The sequence below is a fragment of the Cherax quadricarinatus genome, chromosome 35 (genome assembly GCF_038502225.1).
Source record: "Cherax quadricarinatus isolate ZL_2023a chromosome 35, ASM3850222v1, whole genome shotgun sequence".
In the NCBI taxonomy this organism is placed as follows: Eukaryota; Metazoa; Arthropoda; class Malacostraca; order Decapoda; family Parastacidae; genus Cherax; species Cherax quadricarinatus.
The window spans coordinates 2610280-2632277 of record NC_091326.1 but is presented as its reverse complement, the minus strand read 5'-3'; the positions used below and the strand labels follow the sequence as shown (position 1 = coordinate 2632277).

General features: G+C 45.3%; 1 long non-coding RNA gene across 2 annotated transcripts in view; it reads left to right on the top strand.

Moving 5' to 3' along the window:
* LOC128695204 (uncharacterized) overlaps positions 1 to 16228 on the top strand; it is a 42737-nt gene extending 26509 nt beyond the window's left edge. Inside the window, exons 2-3 of one of the 2 annotated variants that reach the window (XR_011392795.1) lie at positions 11326 to 11479; positions 13444 to 16228. This is a non-coding gene — a long non-coding RNA (uncharacterized lncRNA). Of the gene's footprint in view, positions 1 to 11312; positions 11480 to 13443 lie in introns of both variants that reach the window. The other variant, XR_008407970.2, reaches the window with a different exon arrangement.
* The last annotated feature ends 5770 nt before the right edge of the window (positions 16229 to 21998 follow it).

The following is a 21998-nucleotide window of genomic DNA, read 5'->3' as shown; positions in this document are numbered from 1 at the left end:
CTTGTGTAGGTCGTGTTGGCTTGGCTTGTGTAGGTCGTGTTGGCTTGGCTTGTGTAGGTCGTGTTGGCTTGGCTTGTGTAGGTCGTGTTGGCTTGGCTTGTGTAGGTCATGTTGGCTTGGCTTGTGTAGGTCGTGTTGGCTTGGCTTGTGTAGGTCGTGTTGGCTTGGCTTGTGTAGGTCGTGTTGGCTTAGCTTGTGTAGGTCGTGTTGGCTTGGCTTGTGTAGGTCGTGTTGGCTTGGCTTGTGTAGGTCATGTTGGCTTGACTTGTGTAGGTCGTGTTGGCTTGGCTTGTGTAGGTCATGTTGGCTTGGCTTGTGTAGGTCATGTTGGCTTGGCTTGTGTAGGTCGTGTTGGCTTGGCTTGTGTAGGTCGTGTTGGCTTGGCTTGTGTAGGTCGTGTTGGCTTGGCTTGTGTAGGTCATGTTGGCTTGGCTTGTGTAGGTCGTGTTGGCTTGACTTGTGTAGGTCATGTTGGCTTGGCTTGTGTAGGTCGTGTTGGCTTGGCTTGTGTAGGTCATGTTGGCTTGGCTTGTGTAGGTCGTGTTGGCTTGGCTTGTGTAGGTCGTGTTGGCTTGGCTTGTGTAGGTCATGTTGGCTTGGCTTGTGTAGGTCGTGTTGGCTTGACTTGTGTAGGTCGTGTTGGCTTGGCTTGTGTAGGTCATGTTGGCTTGGCTTGTGTAGGTCGTGTTGGCTTGGCTTGTGTAGGTCGTGTTGGCTTGGCTTGTGTAGGTCATGTTGGCTTGGCTTGTGTAGGTCGTGTTGGCTTGGCTTGTGTAGGTCGTGTTGGCTTGACTTGTGTAGGTCGTTTTGGCTTGGCTTGTGTAGGTCGTGTTGGCTTGGCTTGTGTAGGTCATGTTGGCTTGGCTTGTGTAGGTCATGTTGGCTTGGCTTGTGTAGGTCATGTTGGCTTGACTTGTGTAGGTCATGTTGGCTTGGCTTGTGTAGGTCATGTTGGCTTGGCTTGTGTAGGTCATGTTGGCGTGGCTTGTGTAGATCATGTTGGCTTGGCTTGTGTAGGTCATGTTGGCTTGGCTTGTGTAGGTCATGTTGGCTTGACTTGTGTAGGTCATGTTGGCTTGACTTGTGTAGGTCATGTTGGCTTGACTTGTGTAGGTCATGTTGGCGTGGCTTGTGTAGGTCATGTTGGCTTGGCTTGTGTAGGTCATGTTGGCTTGGCTTGTGTAGGTCGTGTTGCCTTGGCTTGTGTAGGTCATGTTGGCTTGGCTTGTGTAGGTCGTGTTGGCTTGACTTGTGTAGGTCATGTTGGCTTGGCTTGTGTAGGACATGTTGGCTTGGCTTGTGTAGGTCGTGTTGGCTTGACTTGTGTAGGTCATGTTGGCTTGACTTGTGTAGGTCGTGTTGGCTTGGCTTGTGTAGGTCATGTTGGCTTGGCTTGTGTAGGTCATGTTGGCTTGGCTTGTGTAGGTCGTGTTGGCTTGGCTTGTGTAGGTCGTGTTGGCTTGGCTTGTGTAGGTCATGTTGGCTTGGCTTGTGTAGGTCGTGTTGGCTTGGCTTGTGTAGGTCATGTTGGCTTGGCTTGTGTAGGTCATGTTGGCTTAGCTTGTGTAGGTCGTGTTGGCTTGGCTTGTGTAGGTCGTGTTGGCTTGGCTTGTGTATGTCGTGTTGGCTTGGATTGTGTAGGTCGTGTTGGCTTGGCTTGTGTAGGTCGTGTTGGCTTGGCTTGTGTAGGTCGTGTTGGCTTGGCTTGTGTAGGTCGTGTTGGCTTGGCTTGTGTAGGTCGTGTTGGTTTGGCTTGTGTAGGTCGTGTTGGCTTGGCTTGTGTAGGTCGTGTTGGCTTGGCTTGTGTAGGTCGTGTTGGCTTGGCTTGTGTAGGTCGTGTTTGCTTGGCTTGTGTAGGTCGTGTTGGCTTGGCTTGTGTAGGTCGTGTTGGCTTGGCTTGTGTAGGTCGTGTTGGCTTGGCTTGTGTAGGTCGTGTTGGCTTGGCTTGTGTAGGTCGTGTTGGCTTGGCTTGTGTAGGTCGTGTTGGCTTGGCTTGTGTAGGTCGTGTTGGCTTGGCTTGTGTAGGTCGTGTTGGCTTGGCTTGTGTAGGTCGTGTTGGCTTGGCTTGTGTAGGTCGTGTTGGCTTGGCTTGTGTAGGTCGTGTTGGCTTGGCTTGTGTAGGTCGTATTGACTTGGCTTGTGTAGGTCGTGTTGGCTTGGCTTGTGTAGGTCATGTTGGCTTGGCTTGTGTAGGTCGTGTTGGCTTGGCTTGTGTAGGTCGTGTTGGCTTGGCTTGTGTAGGTCGTGCTGGCTTGGCTTGTGTAGGTCGTGTTGGCTTGGCTTGTGTAGGTCGTGCTGGCTTGGCTTGTGTAGGTCGTGTTGACTTGGCTTGTGTAGGTCGTGTTGGCTTGGCTTGTGTAGGTCGTGTTGGCTTGACTTGTGTAGGTCGTGTTGGCTTGGCTTGTGTAGGTCATGTTGGCTTGGCTTGTGTAGGTCGTGTTGGCTTGGCTTGTGTAGGTCATGTTGGCTTGGCTTGTGTAGGTCGTGTTGGCTTGGCTTGTGTAGGTCGTGTTGGCTTGGCTTGTGTAGGTCGTGTTGGCTTGGCTTGTGTAGGTCGTGTTGGCTTGGCTTGTGTAGGTCGTGCTGGCTTGGCTTGTGTAGGTCGTGTGTGTCCGTAACACCAGAAGACTGGTATCTCATGTCCCTTTTTAGTAGTTCCATAATGTATAAGAAGCTCTATTTAAAAGCTCTACATATATACTCTATATAGAGGAGCTTTATAAGCTCCCCCAGTGTTTTTTTTTTTTTTTTTTTTTTTTCAAAGAGATTAAAAGACAGCAACTAGACAGTAACTAAAGGCCTTTCAACGGCTTCTTCAGTCGCGTTTACACGCCCTCGTCAGTCGCGTTACAGTCAGCTCTCTTGGTAAGAGAGTTGACCGTAACGTTGATGGTTGGGCGGATTATTTTTAGTGGGTTTAGGTTTGACAGGGACTTGCCAAGTATGGGTCAGTAGGCCTGCTGCAGTGTTCCTTCTTTCTTATGTCCTAATGTTATTGTTACTGGCATGTCTACTGCCTCAGTCGACAAGAGGAACATCGTTAGGGGCACTTTTTAAGGCCTTTGGGATTTCGCCTGAATCCGCTCCCCTCCTCTGGAGACAACTGTGTACTCATGGTACTCCGCTTTCCTTTATTTTGTAAATATTTATTGCTGGAATAATGCCCAGGGTGCTGGGTAGGGTACCTGCAGGTACTTCACGATCACTGTATGGTACACTGTACCTGCAGGTACTTCACGATCACTGTATGGTATACTGTACCTGCAGGTACTTCACAATCACTGTATGGTACACTGTACCTGCAGGTACTTCACGATCACTATATGGTACACTGTACCTGCAGGTACTTCACAATCACTATATGGTACACGGTACCTGCAGGTACTTCACGATTACTATATGGTACACGGTACCTGCAGGTACTTCACGATTACTATATGGTACATTGTACCTGCAGGTACTTCACGATCACTGTATGGTACACGGTACCTGCAGGTACTTCACGATTACTATATGGTACACGGTACCTGCAGGTACTTCACGATTACTATATGGTACACGGTACCTGCAGGTACTTCACGATTACTATATGGTACACTGTACCTGCAGGTACTTCACAATCACTATATGGTACACTGTACCTGCAGGTACTTCACGATTACTATATGGTACACTGTACCTGCAGGTACTTCACAATCACTATATGGTACACTGTACCTGCAGGTACTTCACGATTACTATATGGTACACTGTACCTGCAGGTACTTCACAATCACTATATGGTACACGGTACCTGCAGGTACTTCACGATTACTATATGGTACACTGTACCTGCAGGTACTTCACAATCACTATATGGTACACTGTACCTGCAGGTACTTCACGATTACTATATGGTACACTGTACCTGCAGGTACTTCACGATTACTATATGGTACACTGTACCTGCAGGTACTTCACGATCACTATATGGTACACGGTACCTGCAGGTACTTCACGATTACTATATGGTACACGGTACCTGCAGGTACTTCACGATTACTATATGGTACACGGTACCTGCAGGTACTTCACGATTACTATATGGTACACGGTACCTGCAGGTACTTCACGATCACTATATGGTACACGGTACCTGCAGGTACTTCACGATCACTATATGGTACACGGTACCTGCAGGTACTTCACGATCACTATATGGTACACGGTACCTGCAGGTACTTAACGATCACTATATGGTACACGGTACCTGCAGGTACTTCACGATCACTATATGGTACACGGTACCTGCAGGTACTTCACGATCACTATATGGTACACGGTACCTGCAGGTACTTCACAATCACTATATGGTACACGGTACCTGCAGGTACTTCACGATCACTATATGGTACACGGTACCTGCAGGTACTTCACGATCACTATATGGTACACGGTACCTGCAGGTACTTCACGATCACTATATGGTACACGGTACCTGCAGGTACTTCACGATCACTATATGGTACACGGTACCTGCAGGTACTTCACAATCACTATATGGTACACGGTACCTGCAGGTACTTCACGATCACTATATGGTACACTGTACCTGCAGGTACTTCACGATTACTATATGGTACACGGTACCTGCAGGTACTTCACGATTACTATATGGTACACGGTACCTGCAGGTACTTCACGATTACTATATGGTACACGGTACCTGCAGGTACTTCACGATTACTATATGGTACACGGTACCTGCAGGTACTTTTCACCAAGCACGTAGAGGAGAACTTCCAAACTTCTGCAACAACAACATCGCCTTGATTCAACATGCAACGAAGTCAACAGAATTGACAACGCACCCCGTGACGTCACCAATTTCTAGTTACTTCATTGGTCAGTGATATCTGTGACGTCAGCTGCCTCTGGCTACACTATTGGTCAGTGATACCCGTGACGTCAGCAGCGGAGGTTATGGAGGTCAATTTCGACACTAATATGCCTCAGAGGTTGAGGGTCATGCGGCCACAGCACAACACAACTTGCGGGTGTTGTCTACTCTACCTGGGAATGGAGATCCACCCCCATCCACTCCCTTATCCATTCCTCATCCACTCCTCATCCACTCCTTTATCCACCCTATTCCCATCTCTCCATTATACAACCCATTCCTTTCAAAGAAGGGGGCTTTTGATTCTGGGAGTTGGAACTACGCTCCCTTTACTCGAGACCAGTCCTCCTGGCATTGGATGGCCCCTGAGGGCTTTGCACTTCCCCACATGAAGAATTAGACACATGTACAACATCTGGGTGTCTTTATTTATAAACGTTTCGCCATCCAGTGGCTTTATCAATACAGATTCAAGGACATAATGTAAAGACTGTAGGACTATATACAAACGATGAGATAAACAGTCTCTCAGCCTTGAGATGATGTAGAGCATCGTAGTCCTGAGGAATCTACAAATACATCAACACCGTGACATCCCATGTTTACTCCTTTATGCAGGGCTACCAACGATTGATGCAAGGTATTTGTGACATCAATCACCCAACAGTTACTTGATCTTGATTGATATGCTTCGTGCACAGGCTCTTCTGTGGAGGTTCTTGTGCATTACACACAGGTTAAGGGGTAAGCCAGTGGAAGGCTTCGGTCAGATAGCCAAAAGCTCCAGCTGCGGGTCATATAAGACCCGTGCCAGGAAGCACTAGTCCTGATTCCTGACGATTCTTACCTAACCTAACCTAACCTAATCTAACCTCCCTCTCCTGGTCTACATTCCTGTAAATTAAATCAGTATTTTTTGTTGCGTTGTTATGTAGTGTCGATCCACCGTTTCGTGACAGGAACATTGTTCCTTGAAAATTTGTAGTCGCTTCATTGTTACTCATTTATCTGGACCTCTTGATGCCAGATGTTAAAGTTCTTATTATCCGACGATACTGTGTAAACACTTAACAAAGTTTATACATTCTTCCAGTTATAACCATTTTTCTTATTTCTCGTCACTGTCTCAGCACAGTCCTGTCACTGTCTCAGCACAGTCCTGTCACTGTCTCAGCACAGTCCTGTCACTGTCTCAGCACAGTCCTGTCACTGTCTCAGCACAGTCCTGTCACTGTCTCAGCACAGTCCTGTCACTGTCTCAGCACAGTCCTGTCACTGTCTCAGCACAGTCCTGTCACTGTCTCAGCATAGTCCTGTCACTGTCTCAGCACAGTCCTGTCACTGTCTCAGCACAGTCCTGTCACTGTCTCAGCACAGTCCTGTCACTGTCTCAGCACAGTCCTGTCACTGTCTCAGCACAGTCCTGTCACTGTCTCAGCACAGTCCTGTCACTGTCTCAGCACAGTCCTGTCACTGTCTCAGCACAGTCCTGTCACTGTCTCAGCACAGTCCTGTCACTGTCTCAGCACAGTCCTGTCACTGTCTCAGCACAGTCCTGTCACTGTCTCAGCACAGTCCTGTCACTGTCTCAGCACAGTCCTGTCACTGTCTCAGCACAGTCCTGTCACTGTCTCAGCACAGTCCTGTCACTGCCTCAGCACAGTCCTGTCACTGCCTCAGCACAGTCCTGTCACTGCCTCAGCACAGTCCTGTCACTGCCTCAGCACAGTCCTGTCACTGCCTCAGAACAGTCCTGTCACTGCCTCAGCACAGTCCTGTCACTGCCTCAGCACAGTCCTGTCACTGCCTCAGCACAGTCCTGTCACTGCCTCAGCATAGTTCTGTCACTGCCTCAGCACAGTCCTGTCACTGCCTCAGCACAGTCCTGCCACTGCCTCAGCACAGTCCTGCCACTGCCTCAGCACAGTCCTGCCACTGCCTCAGCACAGTCCTGTCACTGCCTCAGCACAGTCCTGTCACTGCCTCAGCATAGTTCTGTCACTGCCTCAGCACAGTCCTGTCACTGCCTCAGCACAGTCCTGCCACTGCCTCAGCACAGTCCTGCCACTGCCTCAGCACAGTCCTGCCACTGTCTCAGCACAGTCCTGTCACTACCTCAGCACAGTCCTGCCACTGCCTCAGCACAGTCCTGCCACTGTCTCAGCACAGTCCTGTCACTACCTCAGCACAGTCCTGCCACTGTCTCAGCACAGTCCTGTCACTACCTCAGCACAGTCCTGTCACTGCCTCAGCACAGTCCTGTCACTGTCTCAGCACAGTCCTGCCACTGCCTCAGCACAGTCCTGCCACTGCCTCAGCACAGTCCTGTCACTACCTCAGCACAGTCCTGCCACTGCCTCAGCACAGTCCTGTCACTGCCTCAGAACAGTCCTGTCACTGCCTCAGCACAGTCCTGTCACTGCCTCAGCACAGTCCTGTCACTGCCTCAGCACAGTCCTGTCACTGCCTCAGCACAGTCCTGCCACTGCCTCAGCACAGTCCTGCCACTGCCTCAGCACAGTGCTAGGCAGTGCTTGTAAACAAGACGCCTCGGCCTCTCTACTGATAATAACTTCGTTTCAATAGAAACATAAATATATTTGTGTTGAGAGGCATCATTCTGAGTATCTTCCTTCATATATTTTGTCGCCATCTGCAAGAATGTTGTAACATTGCAACGTTGACGCTGCAGTTCAGAGGGTCATTTGAGACGTGGTGGCAGCATGCTTCTGGCAAGACAGTGACTGAATGAATGACGGTGGAAATGTTTCCTGTATTTTCTGTGTGTGTCGCTCTACCTCTATGGGAGACGACCGTTATCTAGAAAATTGCAAAAGTGGCAATACATCCGGAACAGACGGAAGAAGCGACAACAATGGACCACAATGGAAATAAGTCACTTTATCTGACTTTTTTAGGCTCTCCCAAGTTCTCTACAAGGATGCTGCTATGTATGATAATCTATGTAACTGTATTTGTGTATACCCGAACGAACTTACCAACTTTATTGGGTATATAGACACACTGCTCCGAGTCACTGTCACTACCCACTGTGTCACTGCTGGAGAGAGTCAATTAATATACTGGTAGAGTATAGCGGCAGTATAACAATACGATATACAATTAGGGTTATGGTGCTTTATCGTGTAGACGTGTCGAGCAGAGGCGTCACCGGGTCCCACAGGGAACAACGAGTCATGGATAAGGAGTCAGTAAGTCTATCACGTACCTGGAGTTTACCTGGAGAGAGTTCCGGGGGTCAACGCCCCCGCGGCCCGGTCTGAGACCAGGCCTCCTGGTGGATCAGAGCCTGATCAACCAGGCTGTTGCTGCTGGCTGCACGCAAACCAACATACGAGCCACAGCCCGGCTGATCCGGAACTGACTTTAGGTGCTTGTCCAGTGCCAGCTTGAAGACTGCCAGGGGTCTGTTGGTAATCCCCCTTATGTGTGCTGGGAGGCAGTTGAACAGTCTCGGGCCCCTGACACTTATTGTATGGTCTCTTAACGTGCTAGTGACACCCCTGCTTTTCATTGGGGGGATGGTGCATCGTCTGCCAAGTCTTTTGCTTTCGTAGTGGGTGATTTTCGTGTGCAAGTTCGGTACTAGTCCCTCTAGGATTTTCCAGGTGTATATAATCATGTATCTCTCCCTCCTGCGTTCCAGGGAATACAGGTTTAGGAACCTCAAGCGCTCCCAGTAATTGAGGTGTTTTATCTCCGTTATGCGCGCCATGAATTTCGTACATATAAACTCTTAAAATATTTTTTTTTCTCTCATTACAGGAACCTCAACATGAGGGTTACCATTAAATTTGTAAGTTGATATACATCACAAGAGTGCAGTGGTTCCAGGCAGTGGTTCCAGGCAGTGGTTCCAGGGAGTGGCTCCAGGTAGTGGTCCCAGGGTGTGGTTCCAGGCAGTGGTTCCAGGCAGTGGTTCCAGGCAGTGGTTCCAGGCAGTGGCTCCAGGTAGTGGTCCCAGGGTGTGGTTCCAGGCAGTGGTTCCAGGGAGTGGTTCCAGGCAGTGGTCCCAGGGTGTGATCCCAGAGAGTGGTTCCAGGCAGTGGTTCCAGGGTGTGGTTCCAGGCAGTGGTCCCAGGGAGTGGTTCCATGCAATACGATCACGGTATATATATATATATATATATATATATATATATATATATATATATATATATATATATATATATATATATATATATATATATATATATATATATATATATATATATATATATATATATATATGCAATAAGATCACAGTAAACAGGTGATTTCAGAATATGCAAAACAACCACTCTGAAAGAATAGAGAAATTCCAAGCGCTTTCGTGACTACTCACATTATCAAGGAACTATGAAAGTAAAGCATCCAAGGAAGCTATATAAGGGGTCTGGCCAGCACCTCACTATCAGATCCCACAACGGTTAAACACCTGACGCGCGCCGACCCAACTTGGATAGGTCCTTTGCACAACTCACCCACAAACTATTCTACCCAAGAAAATTTAAAAATTATTTGTCCAGTGTATTATTAAATTCTTCCCAAATTCTATTAATTATAAATGGATCTAATTTATATAAACCAAACGAAATATTCATATTATTGTCAAAACTGCTTTTTATGAAACAAGATTCAATTATATTCCTGTCGACCATGGACTTGCTTGATACTACTTTCTCAACTTTTTGAAAATCAATTGGATGGTTAAAATCTCTTACATGAATAAATAGAGCATTGGAATCTTGTCCAGTTCTAATGCTATATTTATGTTGTTTTAATCTTAGTTCGAGATTTTTACCAGTTTGACCGTAATAAACTTTATCGCAAATTTTACAAGGAATCTTATAGACACATCCATCAGCATTTTGGGGGGAATTCTTTATATATATATATATATATATATATATATATATATATATATATATATATATATATATATATATATATATATATATATATATATATATATATATATATATATATACACTGTGCCAGTTATTATGATAGAAACACTCTTCCAGTGGTAGTGAAACTCGGCAACTTTCACAGTGTAAACATCCGAGGTTGTTACTCATAACAGATAAGACTCACGACTTATTTCTTCCCCCTCTCTCTCTCTCTCTCTCTCTCACTCACTCACTCACTAAGCATTTCTTACTATGCAATATCCTCGAGTTACGAGCTAAAACACTGCATTTTTTGTATGCCACTGTTGCAGTCGTTATCTAGCTAAAAGAACTAGCCTAAATGACCCGGTGTTCGTACATAGCTCGTCTTCCATCCGTCTAAAAGAATAGATCGTCTTCCATCCGTCTAAAAGAATAGATCGTCTTCCATCCGTCTAGAAGAATAGATCGTCTTCCATCCGTCTAAAAGAATAGATCGTCTTCCATCCGTCTAAAAGAATAGATCGCCTTCCATCCGTCTAAAAGAATAGATCGTCTTCCATCCGTCTAAAAGAATAGATCGTCTTCCATCCGTCTAAAAGAATAGATCGCCTTCCATCCGTCTAAAAGAATAGATCGTCTTCCATCCGTCTAAAAGAATAGATCGCCTTCCATCCGTCTAAAAGAATAGATCGTCTTCCATCCGTCTAAAAGAATAGATCGTCTTCCATCCGTCTGAAAGAATAGATCGCCTTCCATCCGTCTAAAAGAATAGATCGTCTTCCATCCGTCTAAAAGAATAGATCGTCTTCCATCCGTCTAAAAGAATAGATCGTCTTCCATCCGTCTAAAAGAATAGATCGTCTTCCATCCGTCTAAAAGAATAGATCGTCTTCCATCCGTCTAAAAGAATAGATCGTCTTCCATCCGTCTAAAAGAATAGATCGTCTTCCATCCGTCTAAAAGAATAGATCTTCTTACATCCGTCTAAAAGAACAGATCGTCTTCCATCCGTCTAAAAGCATCTGATTCTGATATGTTGAAACACCATCTCTTAGTGATGCTGGAGAACGCTGCATGCTAAGCTTCACATTAGTACGGAAACCGGAGCATTTATTCACGTTATGTGAAGAACAAAACAGTCACGCACCGTGGCTGGAACAATTCGCAAATAACGCACACTCTGGAAACTCTATGTGACGTTTCGGTCTACCTGGAGCGAAACGATGCTTCAACAAGGGCTTGTTCCTCACACTTGTCTCGTCCACATGCTTGGAGCTACAGTCGACGACCTCTTGAGTGTTTCCCCCGTCCCAGTTGTTTACGATACGTCCCCCCCAGCTCATCGCAATATTTCTCTGCCTTCTCTTACCTCCCTCTCATTCCCTCTTGCCTCCCTCTCATTCCCTCCTCTTACCTCCCTCTTATTCCTGTCACTTCCTCCACACCTCTCCCTCTTACTCTCTTCTATCACTCTTCCACGTCTTCAAGTCATGGCCGTAATCTATCAACATCGCTCTCATCTTCACCATTGCCTACAGGTGGACCAGGCAGGTGGACCAGGCAGGTGGACCAGGCAGGTGGACCAGGCAAGTGGACTAGCAAGTGGACCCAGCAGGTGGTTGAAACAGAACCAACGCCAGCCACTCCTTCAGGAATCATCTCAAGATAACCTCGTCAGGCTACCATTATCCACCCACAGTAACAGGTATTATTACAACCTTAGGCACCATGATACAACCATTAACCCTCAGCCCACCATTACTTATGGTGGGGGGGCGGGGTAGCTTCTCACCTGGTACCATGGGGATGATCACTATGCCTTAGTTTATTATCTTTTATGGTATTTTGGTGGATGTTAGATGGATGGAAGTTGAGAAGAGAGATAATTCTGGTTCCGAGGCTGTAAAAACGGTATGTACAGTATGTGTACTCACCTAGTTGTACTCACCTAGTTGAGGTTGCGGGGGTCGAGTCCGAGCTCCTGGCCCCGCCTCTTCACTGATCGCTACTAGGTCACTCTCCCTGAGCCGTGAGCTTTATCATACCTCTGCTTAAAGCTATGTATGGATCCTGCCTCCACTACATCGCTTCCCAAACTATTCCACTTACTGACTACTCTGTGGCTGAAGAAATACTTCCTAACATCCCTGTGATTCATCTGTGTCTTTAGCTTCCAACTGTGTCCCCTTGTTACTGTGTCCAATCTCTGGAACATCCTGTCTTTGTCCACCTTGTCAATTCCTCTCAGTATTTTGTATGTTGTTATCATGTCCCCCCTATCTCTCCTGTCCTCCAGTGTCGTCAGGTTGATTTCCCTTAACCTCTCCTCGTAGGACATACCTCTTAGCTCTGGGACTAGTCTTGTTGCAAACCTTTGCACTTTCTCTAGTTTCTTTACGTGCTTGGCTAGGTGTGGGTTCCAAACTGGTGCCGCATACTCCAATATGGGCCTAACGTATACGGTGTACAGGGTCCTGAACGATTCCTTATTAAGATGTCGGAATGCTGTTCTGAGGTTTGCTAGGCGCCCATATGCTGCAGCAGTTATTTGGTTGATGTGCGCTTCAGGAGATGTGCCTGGTGTTATACTCACCCCAAGATCTTTTTCCTTGAGTGAGGTTTGTAGTCTCTGACCCCCTAGACTGTACTCCGTCTGCGGCCTTCTTTGCCCTTCCCCAATCTTCATGACTTTGCACTTGGTGGGATTGAACTCCAGGAGCCAATTGCTGGACCAGTTCTGCAGCCTGTCCAGATCCCTTTGTAGTTCTGCCTGGTCTTCGATCGAGTGTATTCTTCTCATCAACTTCACGTCATCTGCAAACAGGGACACCTCAGAGTCTATTCCTTCCGTCATGTCGTTCACAAATACCAGAAACAGCACTGGTCCTAGGACTGACCCCTGCGGGACCCCGCTGGTCACAGGTGCCCACTCTGACACCTCGCCACGTACCATGACTCGCTGCTGTCTTCCTGACAAGTATTCCCTGATCCATTGTAGTGCCTTCCCTGTTATCCCTGCTTGGTCCTCCAGTTTTTGCACCAATCTCTTGTGTGGAACTGTGTCAAACGCCTTCTTGCAGTCCAAGAAAATGCAATCCACCCACCCCTCTCTCTCTTGTCTTACTGCTGTCACCATGTCATAGAACTCCAGTAGGTTTGTGACACAGGATTTCCCGTCCCTGAAACCATGCTGGCTGCTGTTGATGAGATCATTCCTTTCTAGGTGTTCCACCACTCTTCTCCTGATAATCTTCTCCATGATTTTGCATACTATACATGTCAGTGACACTGGTCTGTAGTTTAATGCTTCATGTCTGTCTCCTTTTTTAAAGATTGGGACTACATTTGCTGTCTATGTGTATGTGTGTGTGTGTGTGTGTGTGTGTGTGTGTGTTGATATGTGCATATTGTATTGTATGTGGGTGTTGTATTTTTAAACTCTGCCTCTTCTCAACAGTTGTAGTCCCACTTTGTGAAAGCTGTGCCCACAGGGCCCCTCAAGGGAGGTTTCTTGACGCTGGTGAGGGGCTCTTGATCGAGGGAATTGGATCTGTGCTCCAGTTCCCCGAATTAAGTCTGAATGCCTTCCACATCCCCCACACAGGTGCTGTATAATCCTACGGGTTTAGCGCTTCCCCTTTGATTATAATAGTAATAATATGCCCACAGGGAAGAATGCAAGTCACCAACACCGTGGCTGCACCAACACCGTGGCTGCACCAACACCGTGGCTGCACCAACACCGTGGCTGCACCAACACCGTGGCTGCACCAACACCCTGGCTGCACCAACACCGTGGCTGCACCAACACCGTGGCTGCACCAACACCGTGGCTGCACCAACACCCTGGCTGCACCAACACCGTGGCTGCACCAACACCGTGGCTGCACCAACACCGTGGCTGCACCAACACCCTGGCTGCACCAACACCCTGGCTGCAACAATACAGTGCCTATAACAATACAGTGCCTATAACAATACAGTGGCTATAACAATACAGTGCCGATAACAATACAGTGCCTATAACAATACAGTGGCTATAACAATACAGTGGCTATAACAATACAATGGCTGGAACAATACCGTAACTGCAACAATTTCCTGACAAACAGTGAATGCTACAACTAGATCTGTTTACAATACGATAATTCGTATCAAAAAGTTACCCCTTTCCCTCCTCTACCTCCATAGGTTTTGAACTGAGCTCATGTACGTGTGCAAGTGTACTATGTGGTACAATACTAGTATATGTACTCTTGTAAAAGTACATATATTTTTTTTACTCACGTTACTTTGCACCGACCTCAGCTGAGTACAAGGCAGTTGCACAATCTTCAGCTGTCTCCTCCTTCCTTTGTACTGACAAAGGACGGAAGCGTACATGTACACCCACAGCTGTTCATGTATGTACAGTTGTGGGTTTACATTTGTATGTATGGAAATATAATTATATGGAAGCTTTAAAACCGTAGGGGGGTCATAAAGCGTGTAGTACTGTTAGGTGAATAGATAAACAAACCCCAAGATATCTACTTATTTCTAGGTGAGCCGGAGTAATACCAGTACTTATGTCATCCTGTGTGATGGAGTATGACAGGAGAACCATTCTGTGTGATGGAGTATGACAGGAGAATCATTCTGTGTGATGGAGTATGACAGGAGAACCATCCTGTGTGATGGAGTATGACAGGAGAACCATCCTGTGTGATGGAGTATGACAGGAGAACCATCGTGTGTGATGGAGTATGACAGGAGAACCATTCTGTGTGATGGAGTATGACAGGAGAACCATCGTGTGTGATGGAGTATGACAGGAGAACCATTCTGTGTGATGGAGTATGACAGGAGAACCATCCTGTGTGATGGAGTATGACAGGAGAACCATCCTGTGTGATGGAGTATGACAGGAGAACCATTCTGTGTGATGGAGTATGACAGGAGAACCATCCTGTGTGATGGAGTATGACAGGAGAACCATCCTGTGTGATGGAGTATGACAGGAGAACTATTCTGTGTGATGGAGTATGACAGGAGAACCATTCTGTGTGATGGAGTATGACAGGAGAACCATTCTGTGTGATGGAGTATGACAGGAGAACCATTCTGTGTGATGGAGTATGACAGGAGAACCATCCTGTGTGATGGAGTATGACAGGAGAACCATCCTGTGTGATGGAGTATGACAGGAGAACCATCCTGTGTGATGGAGTATGACAGGAGAACCATCCTGTGTGATGGAGTATGACAGGAGAACCATTCTGTGTGATGGAGTAAGACAGGAGAACCATCCTGTGTGATGGAGTATGACAGGAGAACCATCCTGTGTGATGGAGTATGACAGGAGAACCATCTTGTGTGATGGAGTATGACAGGAGAACCATCCTGTGTGATGGAGTATGACAGGGGAACCATTCTGTGTGATGGAGTATGACAGGAGAACTATTCTGTGTGGTGGACTATGACAGGAGAACCATCCTGTGTGGTGGACTATGACAGGAGAACCATCCTGTGTGATGGAGTATGACAGGAGAACCATCCTGTGTGATGGAGTATGACAGGAGAACCATTCTGTGTGATGGAGTATGACAGGAGAACCATCTTGTGTGATGGAGTATGACAGGAGAACCATCCTGTGTGGTGGACTATGACAGGAGAACCATTCTGTGTGGTGGACTATGACAGGAGAACCATCCTGTGTGATGGAGTATGACAGGAGAACCATCCTGTGTGATGGAGTATGACAGGAGAACCATCCTGTGTGATGGAGTATGACAGGAGAACCATCCTGTGTGATGGAGTATGACAGGAGAACCATTCTGTGTGATGGAATATGACAGGAGAACCATTCTGTGTGATGGAGTAAGACAGGAGAACCATCTTGTGTGATGGAGTAAGACAGGAGAACCATCTTGTGTGATGGAGTATGACAGGAGAACCATCTTGTGTGATGGAGTATGACAGGAGAACCATCTTGTGTGATGGAGTAAGACAGGAGAACCATCTTGTGTGATGGAGTAAGACAGGAGAACCATCCTGTGTGATGGAGTAAGACAGGAGAACCATCTTGTGTGATGGAGTATGACATTAGAACCATCTTGTGTGATGGAGTATGACAGGAGAACCATCCTGTGTGATGGAGTATGACAGGAGAACCATCGTGTGTGATGGAGTATGACAGGAGAACCATTCTGTGTGATGGAGTATGACAGGAGAACCATCGTGTGTGATGGAGTATGACAGGAGAACCATTCTGTGTGATGGAGTATGACAGGAGAACCATCCTGTGTGATGGAGTATGACAGGAGAACCATCCTGTGTGATGGAGTAAGACAGGAGAACCATCCTGTGTGATGGAGTATGACAGGAGAACCATCCTGTGTGATGGAGTAAGACAGGAGAACCATCCTGTGTGATGGAGTATGACAGGAGAACCATCCTGTGTGATGGAGTATGACAGGAGAACCATCCTGTGTGATGGAGTAAGACAGGAGAACCATCATGGAGTATGACAGGAGAACCATCCTGTGTGATGGAGTATCCTGTGTGATGGAGTATGACAGGAGAACCATCCTGTGTGATGGAGTATGACAGGAGAACCATCCTGTGTGATGGAGTATGACAGGAGAACCATCTTGTGTGATGGAGTATGACAGGAGAACCATCCTGTGTGATGGAGTAAGACAGGAGAACCATCCTGTGTGATGGAGTATGACAGGAGAACCATCCTGTGTGATGGAGTATGACATTAGAACCATCTTGTGTGATGGAGTATGACAGGAGAACCATCTTGTGTGATGGAGTATGACAGGAGAACCATCCTGTGTGATGGAGTATGAGAGGAGAACCATCTTGTGTGATGGAGTATGACAGGAGAACCATCCTGTGTGATGGAGTAAGACAGGAGAACCATCTTGTGTGATGGAGTAAGACAGGAGAACCATCCTGTGTGATGGAGTATGACAGGAGAACCATCCTGTGTGATGGAGTAAGACAGGAGAACCATCCTGTGTGATGGAGTAAGACAGGAGAACCATCTTGTGTGATGGAGTAAGACAGGAGAACCATCTTGTGTGATGGAGTAAGACAGGAGAACCATCTTGTGTGATGGAGTAAGACAGGAGAACCATCTTGTGTGATGGAGTAAGACAGGAGAACCATCCTGTGTGATGGAATATGACAGGAGAACCATCTTGTGTGATTGAGTATGACAGAACCAACCTCTGTGATGGAGTATGACATTAGAACCATCTTGTGTGATGGAGTAAGACAGGAGAACCATCTTGTGTGATGGAGTAAGACAGGAGAACCATCTTGTGTGATGGAGTAAGACAGGAGAACCATCTTGTGTGATGGAGTAAGACAGGAGAACCATCTTTTGTGATGGAGTAAGACAGGAGAACCATCTTGTGTGATGGAGTAAGACAGGAGAACCATCTTGTGTGATGGAGTATGACATTAGAACCATCTTGTGTGATGGAGTAAGACAGGAGAACCATCTTGTGTGATGGAGTAAGACAGTAGAACCATCCTGTGTGATGGAGTATGACAGGAGAACCATCTTGTGTGATGGAGTAAGACAGGAGAACCATCCTGTGTGATGGAGTATGACAGGAGAACCATCCTGTGTGATGGGTGTCAGCAGTTCTAACTCAGAACAAGCATTATATTCTTACAGATCACAACCCTTGTTCAGTAAACTTGTAAATAACTCTGATCAGATTAAAAATTTACATCTGTTTTAACTGCCACAAGAAAAAAAAACAATTGGTAACGATATTTTATTTATATACAATAGCAAGACACTTGATAAGTGAAAATAAATTGATTTTGGCCTCTAGTTTGACCCATAATAACTATGAATACACAGAATGCATACACAGGGAGGTGTATAGTAGCCTGTGTAAATTTTAATACGTATTTTAAGGGTTAAAGTATGGTATGGTTTTTTTAAAGTATTCTTGATTGGTGGTGACAAGGTTATATGCAGCCTTAATGACCCCCGTATAGTCTATGGGCTTTAAATCCCCCATTAATCACCCACTAATTTAATTTAGAAAGACCAAGAGAAGTTGAAGATTGTTCCCTGCGTGGAATCTAAGTAGGGTCATAGAAGCTAAAACCTTAGGTAGCCTCAAAAAAGAGATTGAACAAATATATAATTGAGAAGAACAAGGTTTATTTAGTACCCGAGGTATTGAAGAGTTCACGAGAGAGTCATAACTTGCTAACTTAACCAAGTGTACGAACTGCGACGGTTCGTTGTAATACATAAACATACTGACCATTTGTAGATGAATGGTTCAGAGAACCGACATGTTGATAAATTAGACACATGTGCAACTCTTGGGTATCTTTATTGAGGAAACGTTTCGCCACACAGTGGCTTCATCAGTCCATACAAAGGAAAATCTTGAAGAACAGGAGGAGAATGAGGTAATCAGTCCCTCAACCTTGAGTCGATGGACTGACCACATCGACTCAAGGTTGAGGGACTGATTACCTCATTCTCCTCCTGTTATTCAAGATTCTCCTTTGTATGGACTGATGAAGCCACTGTGTGGCGAAACGTTTCCTCAATAAAGATACCCAAGAGTTGCACATGTGTCTAATTTATCATACTGACCATATATTGTGTTATATAATATAATGAATCTTTATTATGCCTGGTGAGCCTCGTCATGAGAAGTAAATTATTATTATTATTATTATTATAATCAAGGGGGAAGCGCTAAACCCGGAGGATATTAGAAGTAAAGGATAGTTTGATAAGACAATGACATTATATATATATTTCGGTTTTCCCATAATGGAACAATGATTTTTATATTTTAATAATGTTAGAATTACCGACAATATGTTGGGTAAAAGGACGCAAGTGCAACTCATGCGACATTTTACTGTGGCAACGTTTCGCTCTCCAGGAGCTTTGTGACAAAGTTGTATGTTGTTAGTTATTAGAGAGATATGTACATTGTAGCCTTCCTGCTGTTTTAATTATAATGGAATGTAAAGAATAATTAGCATCGGTAATTTAGCTTAAATAGAATTGGATAATTACCGTGCTGAGACGAGTGTCGTTGTGTGTCGTTGAACCGAGACTCACCAGCAAGGTGTACTTCCTGTGTTATATTATGTAATAACAGTGAATATACATACACACTACAGGGAATATACATACACACTACAGGGAATATGTAGAGGCGAAACTTCTCTTGAGTGTATATACACAGAGAATATTCATATACATACATATGCCCATATATATATATATATATATATATATATATATATATATATATATATATATATATATATATATATATATATATATATATATATATATAATATATATATATATATATATATATAGATATATATATATGTATGTATGTATATTTGTCTTGGAGTACATGATAAATCATGAGTTCGAGCGACTGTTGTGGGTGGCATCCTGGGGTGGTAATAGTTGTATTGTGTGTTACTGCTGGAATTTGAAACCAAATGAGGCAGGATAGCAGTTCTTAGCCAGAAATATAAACACATATGCAGCATACACAACCCGCACATAAAAGAGAGAAGCTTACGACGACGTTTCCGTCCAACTTGGACCGGGTTATTTGTGTATCGTTCCAGTCACGGTATTGTGCCTTTTTTGTTACATATGCAGTATAATGTGATCCTTTATTGACGACTTTTAGCCCACACAGTGAGCTTTTTCAAGTCACAAACAGATCTACCTGGGTGGAAGGTACGAGAGTATTTATAGTTAAGTGTTTATATTTCTATTGTGTCGGTATTTTATACCATTTATTTCCAGGTCTTAGCCAGTAAATGAACTGAAGTGTCGGAATGTTGATGCATTCGAAAGGAGAGAAATAGAGTTGCATTTTTAAAAGCAGGATGTGACTATTATTGTCTACAGAGAGAACGAGAGAGAGAGAGAGGGAGAGAGAGAGAGAGAGAGAGAGAGAGAGAGAGAGAGAGAGAGAGAGAGAGAGAGAGAGAGAGAGAGAGAGAGAGAGAGAGAGAGAGAGAGAGAGAGAGAGAGAGAGAGAGAGATAGGATTGTTAAGGTTATTGCAGTATCATGCAATATGCGATTAGCGTTTCCTCCGTGTGTGATTTAAGTTGGTGGTTGCAGTGATGTTATGGGTGCCAGACCTTACCACATCACTCCCACCATCCTTGTTCCAGCCCTGCATCAACACCACCATCACCACCGCCGCCACCTTCAACATCACCACCAGCCTCATTGCCAGCTGCACCGCCGTCAACGCATCTGCTACACCGCTAGCATCACCAGCTGCAGCACCACAGTATGCAACACCACCACTACTAGTTTGAGGGTGTAAAGTCTGCACTATCAAGAGAGCTATCCGTCGACAGTACTGGAGACAAACAACTGTCATGGAGTTGCTCTCTTTATGGACAGGCTAAAATGCTTCACCTGACGCCCTCCGTCACTTTCTCCGTCACACTTCCGTCACAGCACGTCTTCCAGGCTCCCTGACAAGCCTGTGAACACTCAGCACTGCAACAACTTCGAAATAAACCAAGATATATATCGGTCGCTGAGGAATCTGTGAAAGGTATTAAAAAATATGACGTGTGTCAGAAGACGTGTTAAAAAGTCATCATACGGAGATTAATTTCGATAAAAAGGGTAAATTAGGTGATACACAGCCCATGTCTAATTCAAAACTTTCAAAGAGACCTAAAATACGCAAGCACATTAAGTTCATACACAAATAACCCGCTTATGGGAGAAAGAAGCTTATGATGACGTTACGGCCCCACATGGACCATTTACAAGTCACACTGACACACGAAGGAGAGGGAGCCAGTATATATAGGAGAGGCAGCCAGTGTATATAGGAGAGGGAGCCAGTGTATATAGGAGAGGGAGCCAGTATATATAGGAGAGGGAGCCAATATATACAGGAGAGGGAGCCAGTATATATAGGAGAGGCAGCCAGTGTATATAGGAGAGGCAGCCAGTGTATATAGGAGAGGGAGCCAGTATATATAGGAGAGGGAGCCAGTATATATAGGAGAGGGAGCCAATATATATAGGAGAGGGAGCCAGTATATATAGGAGAGGGAGCCAATATATATAGGAGAAGGAGCCAGTATATGTAGGAGAGGGAGCCAGTATACAGAGGAGAGGGAGCCAGTATATATAGGAGAGAGAGCCAGTATATATAGGAGAGGGAGCCAGTATATACAGGAGAGGGAGCCAGTATATACAGGAGAGGGAGCCAGTATATATAGGAGAGGGAGCCAGTATATATAGGAGAGAGAGACAGTATATATAGGAGAGGGAGACAGTATATATAGGAGAGGGAGACAGTATATATAAGAGAGGGAGACAGTATATATAAGAGAGGGAGACAGTATATATAAGAGAGGGAGACAGTATATATAGGAGAGGGAGACAGTATATATAGGAGAGAGAGACAGTATATATAGGAGAGGGGGCCAGTATATATAGGAGAGGGAGCCAGTATATATAGGAGAGGGAGCCAGTATATATAGGAGAGAGAGACAGTATATATAGGAGAGGGGGCCAGTATATATAGGAGAGGGAGCCAGTATATATAGGAGAGGGAGGTAGTATATATAGGAGAGGGAGCCAGTATATATAGGAGAGGGAACCAGTATATATAGGAGAGGGAGATAGTATATATAGGAGAGGGAGCCAGTATATATGGGAGAGGGAGCCAGTATATATAGGAGAGGGAGCCAGTATATATAGGAGAGGGAGATTGTATATATAGGAGAGGGAGATAGCATATATAGGAGAGGGAGCCAGTATATATAGGAGAGGGAGATAGTATATATAGGAGAGGGAGCCAGTATATATAGGAGAGGGAGATACTATATATAGGAGAGGGAGCCAGTATATACAGGAGAGGGAGATAGTATATATAGGAGAGGGAGATAGTATATATAGGAGAGGGAGATAGTATATATAGGAGAGGGAGTCAGTATATATAGGAGAGGGAGATAGTATATATAGGAGAGGGAGATAGTATATATAGGAGAGGGAGATAGTATATATAGGAGAGGGAGTCAGTATATATAGGAGAGGGAGATAGTATATATAGGAGAGGGAGCCAGTATATATAGGAGAGGGAGATAGTATATATAGGAGAGGGAGATTGTATATATAGGAGAGGGAGATAGTATATATAGGAGAGGGAGATAGTATATATAGGAGAGGGA